The sequence below is a fragment of the Equus asinus genome, chromosome 21 (genome assembly GCF_041296235.1).
Source record: "Equus asinus isolate D_3611 breed Donkey chromosome 21, EquAss-T2T_v2, whole genome shotgun sequence".
Lineage (NCBI taxonomy): Eukaryota > Metazoa > Chordata > Mammalia > Perissodactyla > Equidae > Equus > Equus asinus.
The window spans coordinates 80,204,454-80,221,342 of record NC_091810.1 but is presented as its reverse complement, the minus strand read 5'-3'; the positions used below and the strand labels follow the sequence as shown (position 1 = coordinate 80,221,342).

Genomic DNA, 16,889 nt, shown 5'->3' with positions numbered 1-16,889 from the left:
CACTAGTAACTCCCAGAATTCATACAGGAATGATTACGTGAAGATAATAAAGAACAAGAACTAAGGCCTGAAAGCCTCAACCCAAATCCCAAATGGGACCTTCAGAAACAGGGACGTCATGCGTCAGGGTGACCCAGAGACCCAGAAGTTTCCAGGTGAAAAAAGTTTTAGCATAGGAATTTCACCTAAATCTAATTTGCGAGGTGATGGGGAGGGGATGAGTACTTTGGGCTGATTTGGTGTGCAATTATGTAATCTGGCAAAAATGGATAAATCACCTCCCCAAATATTAACACTTACTAGAAAAGAGTGGATTTTAATCTAGTTGCACAAAAATGTAGTATTTCTCCCTGTAAAAGATACACTATGTCAGTGCCTCTGAACCCCCGACACTACCTGAGAGAAACAGTTCTGCAGAAGGTTTGGTCTAGATGACCAAGAGTTTCAATTTATTTTCCCCCACCCATCCTTACCCTGTCCCGCCCCTCCAGCCCAGTTGATTGGTCCTGGGTGGTCAGTGGATGCAAAGACAGCCAACCATCTGCCTATGGCAAGTCCTCCTGGGGGCTGGGGGTCCTGCCCAAACAAAATGATGGATATTTGCTGAGCTAATGAGATTTCCTCTCTCCCTACTGGAATTGGAAATAGGGGAAGAATAAGGCAGTTGGTGGTGTGGGGCAGATGTGGGCATCCTAGAGAGGAGCAGGTTCATTAGCCAAGCTGGTCCTGACAATGGAGGAATCCAAAGGGCAGATTCCTGAAACACCTTGAACTGCTTCAGATCCCAGTGCTTCTCTATCTCCTGGCTCCAGAAGACCAAACCCACTGGGTGGATTTCCATGAGATTCCACATCTACCTTTGCCTCAAAGGCAGCTTTAGAATAACTGTCCCCTTTCTGAGGTTACCTGAGTCCCTGCTGTTGACCGAGAGAGTCTAATTGGCAGGTTGTTTCTTCCCTTCCAGTTCTGTCCTCTCCTCTCACATTTATGCTCATTCCCAATGTAGAGCTGTCATGGCATGGCCTTGTCTGAGGACAAGAAGGCCAGTGTGCTTAGGAGCTCTGAACTTTAACTTCTCTGGTGTTGGGATCTTTGTCTATTTCTTTGGCTTTACTTTGGGCCCTTTTATACCTCACAGAATTGTGAAGAAGATGGAGTAGAAAAGTACATCAAGTATTTAATAGAATTGTGTGTGTGCGTACACACACATACTGTACTCTGGAGTCAGACTGCCTGGGTTCAAATCTCAGCCCTGCACCCTCCTCGCTGTGTGACCTTCAGTAGATTACTTAACATCTCTGGGGCCAGGGCTAATAATAGAACCCTCCTCATGCAGTCGGGAGGAATAAAGGAAATAGATATGTAAAAATCTTAGCTCCCCGCCTGGTACAGTGCAGTATTCCATCAGTGCCAACTGTGATTGCTGCACAAATACAAGAGGTTATTTACCCCTTGAAAGGGCCATCTAAAGAGGAATGGATTCTCACAGTTAGAGGTTGGTAAAAGGGCCTGACAATCAGACTGGCCTCTCACTATAGGTCTCTTACCCATAACTGTGAGTTGAGTTAAAGCTGCAGTAACAGAAAGCCATCTGACACCTTTGGATAAGCAGCAATAAATCATTCTTGGGCCTCCGAAGGACTCTGTGAGCCTTCATCTAGGAATCGAGGCCACCCTGTGGACAGTTAAAATGCAGTCACAGAGATAAGAAAAGCTCCGCTAATTAAAACATAGCACGTGTGGTCACGAGGGACTCTCAACCTACCTGTGACCTGGCACTTGCCTCATCCGCTCTGTGATTGCAGGCCCCAGTCCCGCCTTCTGGGCCAGGATCCAGGCCTCTGAGGTTCCAGGCGGGAAAACAAGAGACAGACACCCCTCCAGACATAAAGTCTTTAATCTTGACCTCAGGCAGTAGGCAAGCCTTCTTCAGCAAGTGAACTCACACAATCAAAAGACTTGTGTCAAATCAGAGTGACTTTTTTGGTCTTTAATGATTCTAAACACGTATAAGAAGGAAGAGATGACTATGGAAACGCCTGTGTTTGCAAGGCTGCTGACAGAGAAGTCAGTCTTCCTAGGCCTGCATACATTCAAATCTGGGCTGCCGCTTCTAGATTCTGATCCTCCATATAAAAATTTAAAGTATCTTAATTGCTGAATGCATATTTTTCTGATTATAGTGAAGTTTCAGCCTTCCTAAATGGGTGGGAGAAGGGTTCTCATGTCTGGATTGCTAAATAATTAGAATATAATGACATTGTCAGTATTAAAAATAAACTGAATAAAATAAAATGTTGTATGACATAGACTGAATCAGCTATAACTGCTTAGACTAAGACAGTTAGAACTTTTTGTGTTGAAGGTGTCCTATATCTGTGCTAATACGGTAGCCACTAGCCGTAAATGCAGCCACATGTTACTGAATTTGAAATTTGAATTAATTTGAATTAATTTAAATTTAAATAGCCACATGTGGCTAGTGGCTACCATTATGGAAGTTAGAGAAGGATCAGAGGTTGGGTTAAATCTGAGGTAACCCAATGACGTGCCTCACACGTAACGTTTTAGAATTAACACAACACAAGCTACTCACCTATCATTTGTCTCCTGTCAAAATACAAAAATAAAGTCAGAATACACAATATCCACTCCCCCAACACATACAAAACCAAAACTGGTTATCTGAGCATTCTGATTAGCTTAGATTTCAGATAAAGAGGCATTTGCCATATATTTAACTGTCAAAAAAAAATTACCAGAGTCCTAGAATTCTAGAATTGGAGGAGATGTTAGAGATTATGCAGAATGTTCACAACTCAGATTGTTCAGAAATATTTGGGGTTGGTATAAAGACTAGGAGGTGCTACTGATGAGAGACCAGAGATTTTAAGCATCCTGCAATGTGCAGGACAGTCTTACACATAGAAGAATTACCCTGCCTCAATGCCAGTTGCTCCTCCTTTGAAAATACTTTCTATCCAACTGTTTATTTTAAAAATGAGAAATTTGCTTCCAAGGAAATTAAGTGAGCTGCTCTGGATCCCACAGCTAGTGAAGCTTCCTAGACCATGGCATAGGAGGCCAAATGGCACCTGGGGGTAAAATGTATTTGTGCTGTGGCTCTGCAAGCTGCACTAGATTTTTATGAGAAATGAATGAATACATAGAAAAGATATTTTCTTATAGTTCACCAACCTGAAACTCAGAGTAAAATTGAAAGAAAAATTCTTATACTGGGGGCTTGTGATGCCGCTGTAGACCGGCACCTGGGCGTATACAGAGCTCTTTGAACTCCCTTTACTACAAGGGCAGAGTTGAGTAGTGGTGACAGAGACTGGTCTGAAAAGCCTAAAATGTTTACACCTGGCCCTTTAAGAAAAAGTTTGCCAACCTAAAACATCAATTATTACAATACTGTACAGATAGTGTGATAATTGAGGTAAGTACCATGTGCTATGGGAACATCAAGAAGTTAATAACTAGAAGAGCCAGGGAAAACTTCCCAGAAAACTAGGGCCAACCATGTGAGGACAAAGCAATGAGAAGGCGGCCATCTGCAGGGCAAGGAGAGAGGCCTCAGAGGAGACCAACTCTGCCGACACCTTGATCTTGGACTTCCAGCCTCCACAACAGTGAGAAAATAAATTTCTGTTGTTTACATCCCCCAGTCTGTGGTATTCTGTTATGGCAGCCCTAGTAAACCAATATAGGGGAGAAGAGAATGTCATTTTAGATCAGGGCAATCAACATGGTCAGAGCCTTGGGGTGTGAAAAGCTAAGACATTTCCAGTGAACCGTAAAATGTGTCTTTGGAGAATTGTGAGCACTGGAGTACAGGAGGTAGGGAAAAAAAAAAGATGCAATGGAAGAGGGTCTATTCACTTTATCCCATGGGCAGATAAAGAGTTTCTAGGATTTAGTTTCTAGAACGGTAATTCTGATGGTAGATGAAGAAATAATGCCAAGAAGACCAGCAGGGAAGCTTGAAATTTATGAGCAAGAGATAAGGAAAACCTGAACTCTGGTACTGTCCAAGGGGTGCAACAGGGTGAATGGATTCAAGAGACATTTCTGAGGAGAAACATTAAAAAAGATTTTGTTGGCCAGTTGGATGTGGAAGAAATGGTACAGTAAAACTCTGGCTTCAGGAAAACTAAATATCCACAAGTTTGAGTCTAGTTCTTAATCCAACTGCGTACTCGTTCCTAGACCAGGAATGATGGGAAACACTATTTTAAAGGGCCAAATAAACTGTGCCTGTTAAGTTTCAAGTTGTGTAAAAAATACCAAATGACTTAATATGAAAGAATTTCTGGATAAAGAAAATCAAGTCTCCCATAAATTAGAGCAGAAAAAGAAAGAGATAGTAAAATGGATAGTTAAAACTAAACAGAACAATGAAGGATAGTTTATAAATACTAGTATTTGGAAGTGTTGGACTGATGGGGTTATGGGCCTTACCAAGCAAACAAAGATGGCAGCCTTAAAAATGAGCTCTGTTTTTGTAAGGCTGGGTTAGGAATTTATTACTTTAATATAACTTTTCAACTGATGCCATAGTTTTAAATAATCACAACATCATTGCATAAAATGTGGGTGCTTTTGTCCTGCATTAAAATATTTGTTCATAGTGATGCGATGTTCTTTGAAATTGATATCCTAATTATGCAGATGTTCATTCCTGAATGAAATATAGCCCACGAATCAGCCAAGTCAGACCTAATGCCTGGAGATAACTTCCTTTTCAGAAGCCTTCGTTGAAGGACTTCAGTTCCACTGGAATCACAATTAGCAAAATCTCAGTTGTTTAAAACAAAAATTTCTTTATTATTCATACTACGTATCCATTGTGAGTGGTCAATCAGGGATTCAGGCTAATGGAGAGGCACTCATCCAAGAAGTTGTCAGTTGTCATGGTAGAAGGAAAAGGGGATGCTGCAAGACATAGCCTGAGTCTTAAAGTTTCTACCTGGAAAGATTACAGATCATTGCCAAAGTCACATGGCCACACTTAACTTCCAGTAGATGGGAAATAAAATCCTACCATGTGCCCAGAAGTAGAGGGTGCTGGGACAGCTATGAAATGGAACACTTGTCAAAAGTCTTAATGGATACGTAGGGCAGAATATGTCTCAGGTCCTCAAAGCATGACCAGTAACCTCTACTTCGTATTTCTCTGTGAGATAGAGCTCACAAACTGTTAGCAAAGAGCTCATCTTAAATGATCACTTCAATGAAATTCAAAAAGGTTTGAAAGAAAGTCCATTTGTATCTTGAAGATTTATAATTTTGAAGAAGGTATTAATGCCCAAAGAATATTCTAATAATAATAGCTAACATTTTATTGAATGCTGACTACATGCCAGGCACTGTTCTAAGCACTTTGCATGTATTAACTAATTTTATACTCATAACAACCTATGAAGAGGCCACAATTATTATCCCCACTTTACAGATCAGTAATCTAAGGCATGGAGAGATTAAGTAATTTTTCTAAGGCCATACAGCTAGTAAGTGGCAAAAAAATACCACACCAAATAAAATATCTTCTATTAAGCTAGACTGCTTAATCACTCATTATTTGCACAATTGCACAATTAATAACAACTGGTAAAACTAAACACACATTTAATTGAAGGAGCATTTCAGCAGCTGGGAGAATTAAGCCAAATTATAATGATTTGATATATCATTTTCATTACATTCCAATATTCCATCAACATTCCGATATTTGCATGTTTTTAATAATACTAGATATTTATACTGAATTGTTACATCATCTTCATCTATGTCATAATCAGGAACTATATATTTTTTAAACACCCCTATTTTTACAAAGGAAACATTTAATATTCTCAGCACCAAAGAGATTTGGTATTTTATGTGAACTTTACCTTATCGACTTTAAGGGGTCAAATTCCTTCAGATCATTGTAAAGAACAATTACTGCTCTAACTACATAGAGCCACTTCTAACCCTCTGCTGCTTTCTTCTGGAAATAGCCTCTTCCCCCATCTTCTTCCCTACTCTATCAACATAGTGACCTCTGGGCCAATCATCTTGTACAAAATGTGCCCTGGCCACAGTTAGTCAGTCCAGGGGAAGATATCTGGGCCAATCACCTCCCAGAACCTGTCCAGTTGGCAGATTGATTCCAGAGTGAGCATTCAATCCAAGCCGGGCCACTCAGAGTTCTTTGCCAGGGATGTGTGACTGAAAACAAGGAGAGCCCATCTCTTTCTAGGTGACTAAAACTGTAAATGCAAAGCTCAGGTAGATCCTGCCACAGCCATATTTTCTTCCCATGCAAGTAGTTCTAGCCAGGAAAGAGAAATGAAGGAGAAAAATAAAGACATGAACAGGCAAAAGGTGCAGAGAGAGGCCTGCCCCAGATTGGGCTCCCAGACCTACTCCTGCCCTTGGGATCTGTGAGACACCACAACGTCCCTGCTTAGACTACTGTTATTTGGCTTTCTGTGATTTGCAACCAAAACAGTCCTAATTAATACAATCAACTTGTAAAATTGATTGTAAAATTCTTTATCCAACTGGTATATTATTGAAAGATCTCAAAAGGGAACATATGTGCAATCATGGTTGCTTACGATTCATCAAAGGAAATAAAATGATCAAAGTTGAACAGCAGAAGATTGAAGAGATTCCACAGTGACTACCCACATCACGCAACCACAAGAAAAGTGGTGATCCCAGATTTTCTCTAATTTTTGCTTGTCCTGCTTATCTCCATACTTCATACCATCTTGTCCCCTACCTCATAAATATCCCTGTGTCCCCATTTTTGGGGAGGTAGATTTGAGACTCATTCTCCTGTTTCCTCACTTGGCTGACTTGTGATTAAACCCTCTCTCTGCTACAATTTCGTCCTCTGAGTGTTTGGCTTTCCAGGCGATGGGCAAAAACTAACCTGGTGTGGTAACAATCCCATAGGTTAAGGGCTCAGTCCCACAAAACTACACCTCCTCCCTCCACTTCAGATGCCGATTGCAAGTCCAGGTTGTCACTTGTGCTTCTGACCCACTGGCTGTAGATCAGAGGTTCCTACCACCCACTCCTCAGGTTTAAGTAATTTGATAGATCAGCTCATAGAACTCAGAAACATGTACTTATGTTTACCAGTTTGTTATAAAGGATACTATAAAGGATACAGATGAACAACCAGATGAAGAAGTACATAAGGCAAGGTACTGCAACGGGCTCAGAGCTTCCATGCTCTGTCTGGGTGCACCGCTTTCCCAGCACCTCCATGTGTTCAAAAACTCGGAAGCTCTCCGAAACTCATCCTTTTTAGATCTTTATGGAGGCTTCATTGCATAGACATGTTTAATTAAATCATTGGCCATTAGTGATTGAATTCAATCTCCATCCCTCTCCCCTCACTGGAGAGGGTGGTGGGAGTGGGACTGAAAATTCCAACCCTCTAATCATCAGATTGGTTCCCCTGGCAACCAGCACCCATCCTTAGGTTACCTAGGGGCTTTCCAAAAGTCACGTCATTAACATAACATAAGACAACTTTCTCTCTCTTCACTTAGAAAATTCCAAGGGTTTTAGGAGCTCTGTGCCAGGAATGGGATGAAAGCCAAATATATATTTGTTAAATATATATATATATATATATATATATATATACACATACATACATACATATATAAATCACAGTATCACTGCAGGGGAACAAATTCCTTCTCAAGACATCAGTTATGCAGTTATGGAAATGGTCATCAGGATTCCCCCGCCATGATCATGAGGCTTTAGAATTTGGAGGGGTCCCACTTCACCTAAGAAGATGTTCTTCTAACCCCCTTCCCTGTAACCCCCTAAATTATATGGACCACTCTCCTAATAGCCATTTTGACAATGTATCCACTAGGAACCACTAATTGGACAGATTTCCAGTTTTAAGTAAAGAGAAATCATATTATATCATCATTATCAATTCAATCAATCCTTAACTATTTATATTAATAGATAGGAATAACATGTGAATTATCCCAAGCAGCAAACAATTCCAATTTAACTTTTACAGTCAAGTCAGTTTATCTGCTTTATCGATTCTCCAAAATCTTTTCCCCACCACTATACCGCAGGACTCTGGGTTATAAGAGAAGTATCAAGTTGAAAGGAACTTGAAGCCAGGAATAGAAAAAGAAAGATGAGTTTTGACTATCAGTAAATGGGAAAGTGGGTGCATCTTAATATTAAATATAAATGATTTTTGGATAATCCATTTGTATCTCTATGTGGATAACCAAGTAGTTATTACAGCTGGCTTTAGAGTGTAGTTACACACTCCAACATATACCTGCACACACACTCACCAAGCTCACAAATGCTTCTTCTCTATATGTTTGACTCTCTGTTGGTAGGCTTTAATGAAAAAACATAAGAAAGGAGAGAAAACACTAGCTTCTATTTTATAAAGAAGAGTACTATCTTAGCCTTGTTCCTCTCAAAGCAGAACCTGGGGCACAAACTTCCTTGCAGGTAGGTTATTTTGCAATATGATTCCTGGGGGGCAAGACTACAGGACAAGGAAAGCAAAACAGAAAGAAGGCAAAGCCAACACAAGGATGTGTTACCGAGCTGGCCATTCCTATGAGCAGTCAGTGCTGGATCTACCACCATCTTCCAAGGATCCTTATGAATTGTATCTCAGAAGTGTTCTCCCTGGGAACAAAAGGGGAAGCATTTATCCATCTGCTCCTCTCTCTCACTGGTCAAGTGTGGCTCAAGTGAGAGTTTCTGAGTTGCATATCTGTAAGTAAGAGTAGTGTCTCATGATGTGATGGCAGAGAAGCCACAGGGCAAGAAACCAGAGGTACCATCACAGACTAATTGCCCTGAGGAACTCAAGGGAGCTTTCAGAAACACTTAACTGTTTCTCCAAATTGTTTTTTCTTTCTTCTTTTTGTTATATTAAGAGATGCAATCACCAACCACCCTAAACCAGACCCGATCCCCACCACAAGAGTGATACCTATGCAGATGGGCTGAAAAGAGCCCAAGAGCTGACCTTTGCCTAGGAGCTTAGGCCTTATTACAATACCTGCAAAGTATGTGGAAGCATGTTTTCCAGCTGAGTCTGTGCAAGCAAATACCCCCCTCTTCCTTTTGAATCATCTGACATAAAAGGCCCCTGCGGTCCCGTGCTCAGGGAGAATTGCAACTTTGGAAATGATTCCTCATGGTCTCCTATTTGCTGCAAATAAACCCTACTTTGTGTGACAATTACTTCTGGTGGACAGTCTGATTTTAATTCACCAGGAGGCAAACCCACTTTGGTTCGGTAACAGTACGTGGTCATGGCCTGAGCCCACAGCAGTCTCAGTCTAATAGTCCCTGCGTGAAGCAGATTGAAGTCTACAGGGACTAGTTGCCACAGAAGGAGCTCAAGTAAGAGGTGTACCTGACAAATTTTTTAAGTAATACATAAAAGCTGTGCAATCAAATCAATAAGGTCATAAGATTTGAAATAAAGAGATTCACTTCCAAGGTAACTTTCAGGAATGCATCTTTTGTCAAAAATGCCATACATCTGCTCATGAACATGCTCCCAGAATCATTGTGTAACTAAAGAGGGGAGGAGAGTTTCCTCTGTATTGTCCCTGCCACTGGGGAGAAATGCAGCCACTCTATCTAGCAAAAACTTGCAGCCACTGAGTGTAAGAAAGACAGATGGAGTGTTCCTGAAGTATGATTTGATTGTTTGGTGGGAAGATGAAAGTCAGAGTATCATGAGTTCAACCAATACAAGTCCATGCACGGCTAAAAATACTCAGCAGCAAACTAAAAAAAGAATTAAAAAGCTCATGAGTAATCATTACTTTTCATAAAGAGCAACCAAGAGTCTTCAGGTCAAACCATCTTAAGGCTTAAAAGCATCAAGATTCCCTGGGGTTTGGCTTAAAGCGATCCATGGACATCATATGTACGTGGTTGTCCCATAAGAAGGTGCAAAATCAGACAAAATACTCTGTACAAAAATGAGAATTTCTCTTATTAAGGCAAAATTAACCCAAAGCCTCAATGCACAGACCAAAGATGTGACCAAAAAAAGTTTAAAAACTTAAAATCTTCATTTGATCCTTGCCAGTCTCAAAATAAGCCATGACTCTGTGAGTAAGACTAAAGGAAATTAGGCTACGGTATTTAGGAAAACAAGGCAGTTGACAGACCTAAAAGAAACGATTATATTTCCCATAGGGTTTCCATGGGAATTGAAGTTAAACTCTGAGTTAATTTTGCTGCAAGCAAATATTTTTCATATAGTGTTCCACAGAGTGGAAGGAACTCCCCAGGTCAGTCCACCAACCCGAACCATGAGGGTTGACACCAGGGCTGTCCACCCCCTCAAAGGGCTCACCACACACTGGAGGCTGCTGGCCTCTCCACTGAGTGAGTCAGCAAATGCCAATAGTATCAGGTGAGTAGGCAGAATTTCCAGGAAGGAAATATTTTATAAATGGTAATGTAATTATCTTGAAAATGTGAACCTTATTTTTTGTTTTATTCTCTCATAAATCATGTTCACCATTAAGGCCAAGCCATGAGGCTTAATGCCTTGGGGAAGGAGGTAGGGCCACTTAGATGTCTACAGATGAACAAGAGAGGAAGTGACTCAGAAGACAGTCCCACCAGACAGAAAGGGCAGGTCATTGCCCACATAGAAGGGAAAGAAAAGATTGGGGGACAGGAGAGTGTAGGAGGAAGAGTTTGTCTGGTCCCATAAGGACCCAGCACTCCTGTCTCTCTGATCCTTAGCTCAGGCAGTGGGAGTGGATAGTGAAAGGATAGAAATCTAAGATAGAGAGGAGGAAATAAAAGAGTGATTCAGAAATGCTTACAGGCCAATGAGGAAACCAAAAAAAATAGCTGAGGGTAAAGACTATCAAGCCTACATGATGCTGCCATGGAAAGATAACTTCATAGCAGAGGCTGGGCCAGGGGGCAGACATCCTGGGCAAGGCTACTGGATGGGACATAGCTAAGACCTGAGATCTGAGGACATGCAGGGTCTAGGAAAATCTAGGCAGGACTGAGTCAGCAGAAGTCCTAGCCATAAACTTCTGCAGCTGAAGTCAGCAGGGTATCCAGGGACCAGAGCATAAATTCCTCTCCCCTCTTCTGCCAAAAGGACAAGTGAGTGACCCTCTATACTTAGATACCATGTGGCTGGGAAAAAAATCCTGAGAGCTTGGGCTTGAAAAAAAAATCATATCTATATCTATATACATATATAAATTTTCTTAAATGAGACTATTACCATTGATTGGCCCATTTAAATCCCCTTGTCAGCCTCCAAAAAGATGCAGACTTGACAGCAAAATGAAATAAATTAGAATAAAATATTACAGTATTTGCACATCTGATTTATCACTCAGGACAGATTAGGTTATGCTGAGGTAATAACCCCAAAATCTCAGTAGCATAACACAACTATTCTTGCTCATGCAACATGTGCATTTTGCATTAGTTGTGGGGTTGTGGGTGACTATTAGTCTCTAGACTATGTTGCCCTCACTCCAGGAGCCAGATTAGTGAAGGCTCCATCATCTGGAATACTTCAGGTTCTGATAGCAGAGAAAAGAGCGAATTGGAAGGTTTTACAGTGGTAATTAAATACTTTGGTTCACATGTCACTTCTGCCAATAGCCTGAGGCCAGACTAGTAACATGGGCCTATCCAAACAGAAGATGCATGGACACAGGTAACCCTCCATGGGCCAAGAAGAGAGGTAAACAGGATAGGGTGAGCAGTAGGAGTCTCTACCACATAAAGCAGAGACCTACCCAACTACATTAATTACTATTATTGTTTTTGAAAGTTTCAATCACCGGACTTTCACATTATCTTCCAGAATGCAAAATGTAAGTCCTCCACCCACCCGGGTTGTCTTTTCTTTCCAAAATTTATCTCAGAACTGGTCTGGCTTTCATTCCTAAGCCTACCTCCCACTACTACCTGCCTTCCAAATCCTTTCCACAGTGCTTCCATGAAATTACCCTTTCCTAGGGAAACTAACTTCTCTGTTCTTGGTTCCCTCACTTTCCCTCAACTGCCAGACCCTTCCTGGCCCTTACCAAGTCAACCTGGACCCCACAGTACTCTCGCAGAACCCATCATTCCCTTAGATGCTTCTGCAGCACCCACGCAGCCACACTCCAACATTTGTTGGGGGAACTTGAGCCCAACATTCTAAGGTTCCAATAGGCAAAAGCCAATTAAAACAGAACCAAAATCAGTAAAGTTCAGCCTCAGCTGTATGATACTTTGAAATTGCAAAAATATGGTCCATTTAAATTGCATTAAGGTTTGAGATCAATTCTAATATTTTATGATCTAGGCACTTTTTATTCCTTAAAAAGCTTTCTTCCTGTTTGTGTCACCTTGCACAAAAGGGCTGATAGGTAGCCTAGAACTTCCTCTGATTGGACTGTCTATGGCCAAAGTCAGAAAATACCACCATAGCAGGCGCACTGCTGGGGAATTTGAAATCATCACAAATAACTCGCCAAATTTGGTCCACATAATGGCATCACTTGACCCTGAGTCTTCATAACATCAAGGATTTCAGTCATTTCCCTCTCAATCTTTATCGAAAGGTTGTGAATCTTTTTAGTCTATTCTCTAACATGGACCTAGCCATCAATCTCTTTTAAAAATGGGTCCATGGGCTGACTTTGTATGTGGGGAAAGAAGAGCTCCCTCCCCCTAGATCTAAATCTACAGAGGGAAGGGGTATGACTTAGCCTGAATCTCTTTGTACGTGTCTGGAGGGAAATTGGTGGACGTTAAGCACAGGGTCATTAGGGAATTCACTGGTCCTTGTCAGGCAGAGGAACAGCCTCATAAGAAAGCGTCTCTGTTAGCTCCTATGGGTGATGCTGCAAACTCCCAAGGGCCATCAGTAATTGTTTGCAATTCCACCACATGTCACTTCCCTGTGCCCTTCTGAGAAGCTTGTTGTCCAGCAAACTGTACGAATACTGTCCTAATGAGACTGTGAACCTGAGATACAGATACAGACAGAACTTTTCCCAAAGAAACTTTTTCATGGCCTGCAAAGTACGAAACAAAAGAAAAACAAAAAGGAACAAAATGTTCCTAAAGTTAGCAATGCAAGTTCTTACACACCTCCAATCTCTTCTCAGAGGTGTCTCTCTCTTCTCTGCTTCTCAAGGCCAAAACTCTTTGAATCTAATAGCTATGCATCTGAAAGTCACTAAACCTTTGGCAGATAGTATTTTCCCAAAAATGGATGCACCAGTTTGTATATTTCATCCCATATTCTCTCTTACTATGTGATTGACACTCTCCTCACTGAGCGGCAGGAAGTATATTCCTTCCACTGAACCAGGGTGAGCTGGAGACTGCCGTGACCAATAGAGTACAGCAGAAGTGATGCTGTGGGACTTCTGAGGTTAAGTCAGGCAAAGGATACAGGGTCCACCTGACTCTTTCAAGATCCTCAGCCCTGGAACTCAGCCACTATGCTGCAAATAAGCCCCAACTAGCTGATGCAGAGAGACTGCATGGAGAATCCGCTGTGGAAAGGAACTGTGGTCCCAAGGGCACCTAGTAGCAGCTGCTAATTGAGCGCGTGAGCCTTCAAATGATTCCTGCTCCCAGCTTCACGTCTTCCATTTGATGCCCCACATGTCGTGGAGCAGAACAGGAAATCCTTGCTGTGCCCTGTCTAAATTCATTACCCAGAGAATTCAAGAGTATAATAAGCGTCTGTTTTATTCCACTAAATTGTAGGGTAATTTGTTACGCAGCCATAATAACTGGAACAAAATCTTTCCAGGTATTTTATCTCTCATTTCATCTTTAGATTACACTCAGAGTGACTTTCTCAAACAACCTAAAGTTTACATAATAACATCTAGAGCTGTGGGAGGATTATTTCTGCCCATCCACACTTCAACGAAATAGGATTTTGTTTCTCTGTTTGTAAGATGAAGGCAGTTCTCAACGTCCCAGATTAAAACGAAACAGAACCTTTCTTATCTTTACTTCTTATAGGAAAATGGAACTCTTTCGAACTAAAACTCTGTCCTTCACATTGATAAGGTCCTCGAGCCCACAGAAGATATATTTGTTTCTGTACCTACTTGGCTTCCTCTTAATGTCTAAAGAGTTGAAAAGAGTGGAGCACATTTTCAAAAAGAGACCAATAGTAACTTCAGTGCCCATTAATCTGAGAGGGATCCAGAACAAGTGGCCTACAGGGCTGGTTTTCATCCTAAAGATAAAATTAGTAAGAATCTCTTTAGTAAGGAAAAGAGTGGGTGAGGAGTCAGCCAGAAATGTCATGGAAATATTTAACATTATTAAGGGACAAAACCTCTCCAGTAAGCTTTTTGTAATTGAGAGACAGTTTTCATTTTAGTTCATATTTTCATCAGTTCCTAAGAGACTCGAACTGAACTTCTCTTTTCTGTCTGCACTCCCACACCCTTGAAGTACTCATCTAGCTTTGAATCTCTCCTCTTTTCTGACAACTCCTAAATTTGTGTCTTCAGCCCAGACCTTGTCCCTCAACTCATAGATTCATCTGCTATGCAACCTCTCCACTTGACGTCTGACAGGAATTCCAAATATAACTTCTCCAAAAAACAGACTCCTGATGTTTTCCCCAAACCTGTTCCTCTTCTGCCTCCTGCATCGTAGGTGATAGAAATTCTCTCTTTCCACAGGCTCAGGACAAAAACCCTGACACCACGTTGACCTCAGTTTCACAAACCACAGCCCATCCATCAGCAAATCCTATTGGCTCTAGCCTCAAGTCATATCCGGAATCTAACCACTTCTCACCACGCCCCTGGCTGCGTCATCTCTCACCCACACTGTTATGCCAGCCTCCTGACTGGTCTCCTGCTCCCATTCTTACCTTCCCGTGGTCTGTTCTCGCCCCAGAAACCAGAATGACCCTTTAGGAAGATGTCAGATCATGTGCTTCCTCTGCCCAGAATCCTCTAACAGCTTTGCATCTCACTCATAGTAAAAGCCCAAATCCTTAAAGTGGCAAAAAAGGCCTGCAATGACTGGCTCCATCACTCCTCTCTTAGGCCTCCTCCACCGGCTCCCTCTGCTCTGGACTTAGTGGCTTCCTGGCTGTTCCTAGAAAACGCCAAGCACCCTCCCGCCTTAGTGCTTTTGGACTTGCTTTTCCCTTTGCCAGGAATACCCCCAACTCCCAACCCCATCTCATATCTGAGCAGTTCATTCTCCACCACCTTTGCCTAATCAGCAAGCCCTTCCCCCAACACCCTGATTAGAACAACAAATGCCATGTCCTGGCATTCCAGGTTCCTCCTATTTTATTATTCTTCAAAGAATGTAAATAAGGAAACAAACATGTTTCCTCATTTACTTATTGTCCATGGTCATTCATTTAGAATGTAAGTTCCATTACAGCAAGGATTCTTTTAGGGTCTATTTTGCATATTGTTGAATTTCCAGTGCCCAGAATAGTTTCTGGCATATAGTAGTCACACAAATGGCCAGAATAACATACACCTGTTGAGGAATGAATGCACAAACAAAGGAATGATTGGACCAAGTCAATGCACAGCCATGCACCACCTGTACTGAAGGCAGGAGACACATGGACGGGGGCCAGCCCGTGCCTGAGTGCTTAAGTTGGTGTGCTCTGCTTTGGCAGCCCAGGGTTTTGCTGGTTTGGATCCTGGGCATGGACCTAGCACTGCTCATCAAGCCATGCTGAGGCAGCGTCCCCGATGCCACAACCAGAAGGACCTACAACTAGAATATACAACTATGTACTGGGGAGCTTTGAGGAGAGGAAGGAAAAATAAAATCTTAAAAAAAAAAAAAAGAGACACATGGAGTGCTTGAGAGAATGTACACATCTGCCTGGCCAGCTCCCAGGTCCCCACGTTGCTCCCCTGAGTGCAGAGTAACGGCAGCAAGACTTGAGGGTCTTGGTCACTCTTGTCTCTACCCCAGGGAACACAGCATTGCTCCATGAAAAGTGCAAGTGTTAGTGCCAGAGGTCTGGTTTTAAAGACCACTAACTATTTGGATAATTTCAGACAAGTTACTTAACCACATTGAGTCTTGGTTTCCTTATCTGTCAAATAAAAATAATATCAGCTATTAAATGAGCTAACATACGGAAACAATGTTCTGTAAATTATAAAGGGATAAATAAAAATCAAAAAGTTGTAATTATGTAAGAGAACGTGGATTTGAGCCTACTTAGCAATCAACACAGAGTCACATATTCAATGTAATTGATGCGTATGTGATTAATCACGTAAATAGCCAAAATGACCAGTTGGTTACTGCTGTGAGACTTGGTGGCCTATAAGGGGAGGGGTCTGGCAAACTTTTTAGTACCCAGAAGTGGTAGGTACTTTACATATATTATTTCATTTTATCCTAATAAAAATTCATGGGAGGTAAATATTACCACAGTCATTTTATTTTTTTTTGATTGGCACCTGGGCTAACAACTATTGCCAATCTTTTTTTTTTTTTCTTTTCTGCTTTATCTCGCCAACGCCCCCCCGCCCCCGTGCACAGTTGTATATCTTAGCCACAGGTCCTTCTAGTTGTGGGATGTGGGACGCCGGCTCAACGTGGCCTGACGAGCAGTGCCATGTCCGCGCCCAGGATCCAAACCCTGGGCTGCCGCAGCAGAGTGCGTGAACTTAACCACTCGGCCACGGAGCCGGCCCCTACAACAGTCATTTTAAAGTGATAAGTGAGGTTCAGAGAGTTTAAGTAACCTGCCAAAACTCACAGGGTCATGTAGCTAGGAATTACAAGGCCATTTCCAAGACAACAAGCCATTCTCTCAGACTTTTAAAATTAAACCTGTCTACTCACGATTTTTA

At 41.8% G+C, this 16,889-nt stretch overlaps 1 long non-coding RNA gene across 2 annotated transcripts in view; it reads right to left on the bottom strand.

The window, feature by feature from the left end:
* LOC123279489 (uncharacterized) overlaps positions 1 to 16,889 on the bottom strand; it is a 117,690-nt gene that overhangs the window by 39,191 nt on the left and 61,610 nt on the right. Inside the window, exon 2 of one of the 2 annotated variants that reach the window (XR_011496522.1) lies at positions 8,604 to 8,691. The exons of the other annotated variant lie outside the window; for it this stretch is intronic. This is a non-coding gene — a long non-coding RNA (uncharacterized lncRNA). The remainder of the gene's footprint in view (positions 1 to 8,603; positions 8,692 to 16,889) is intronic. 2 annotated transcript variants of the gene reach the window in all.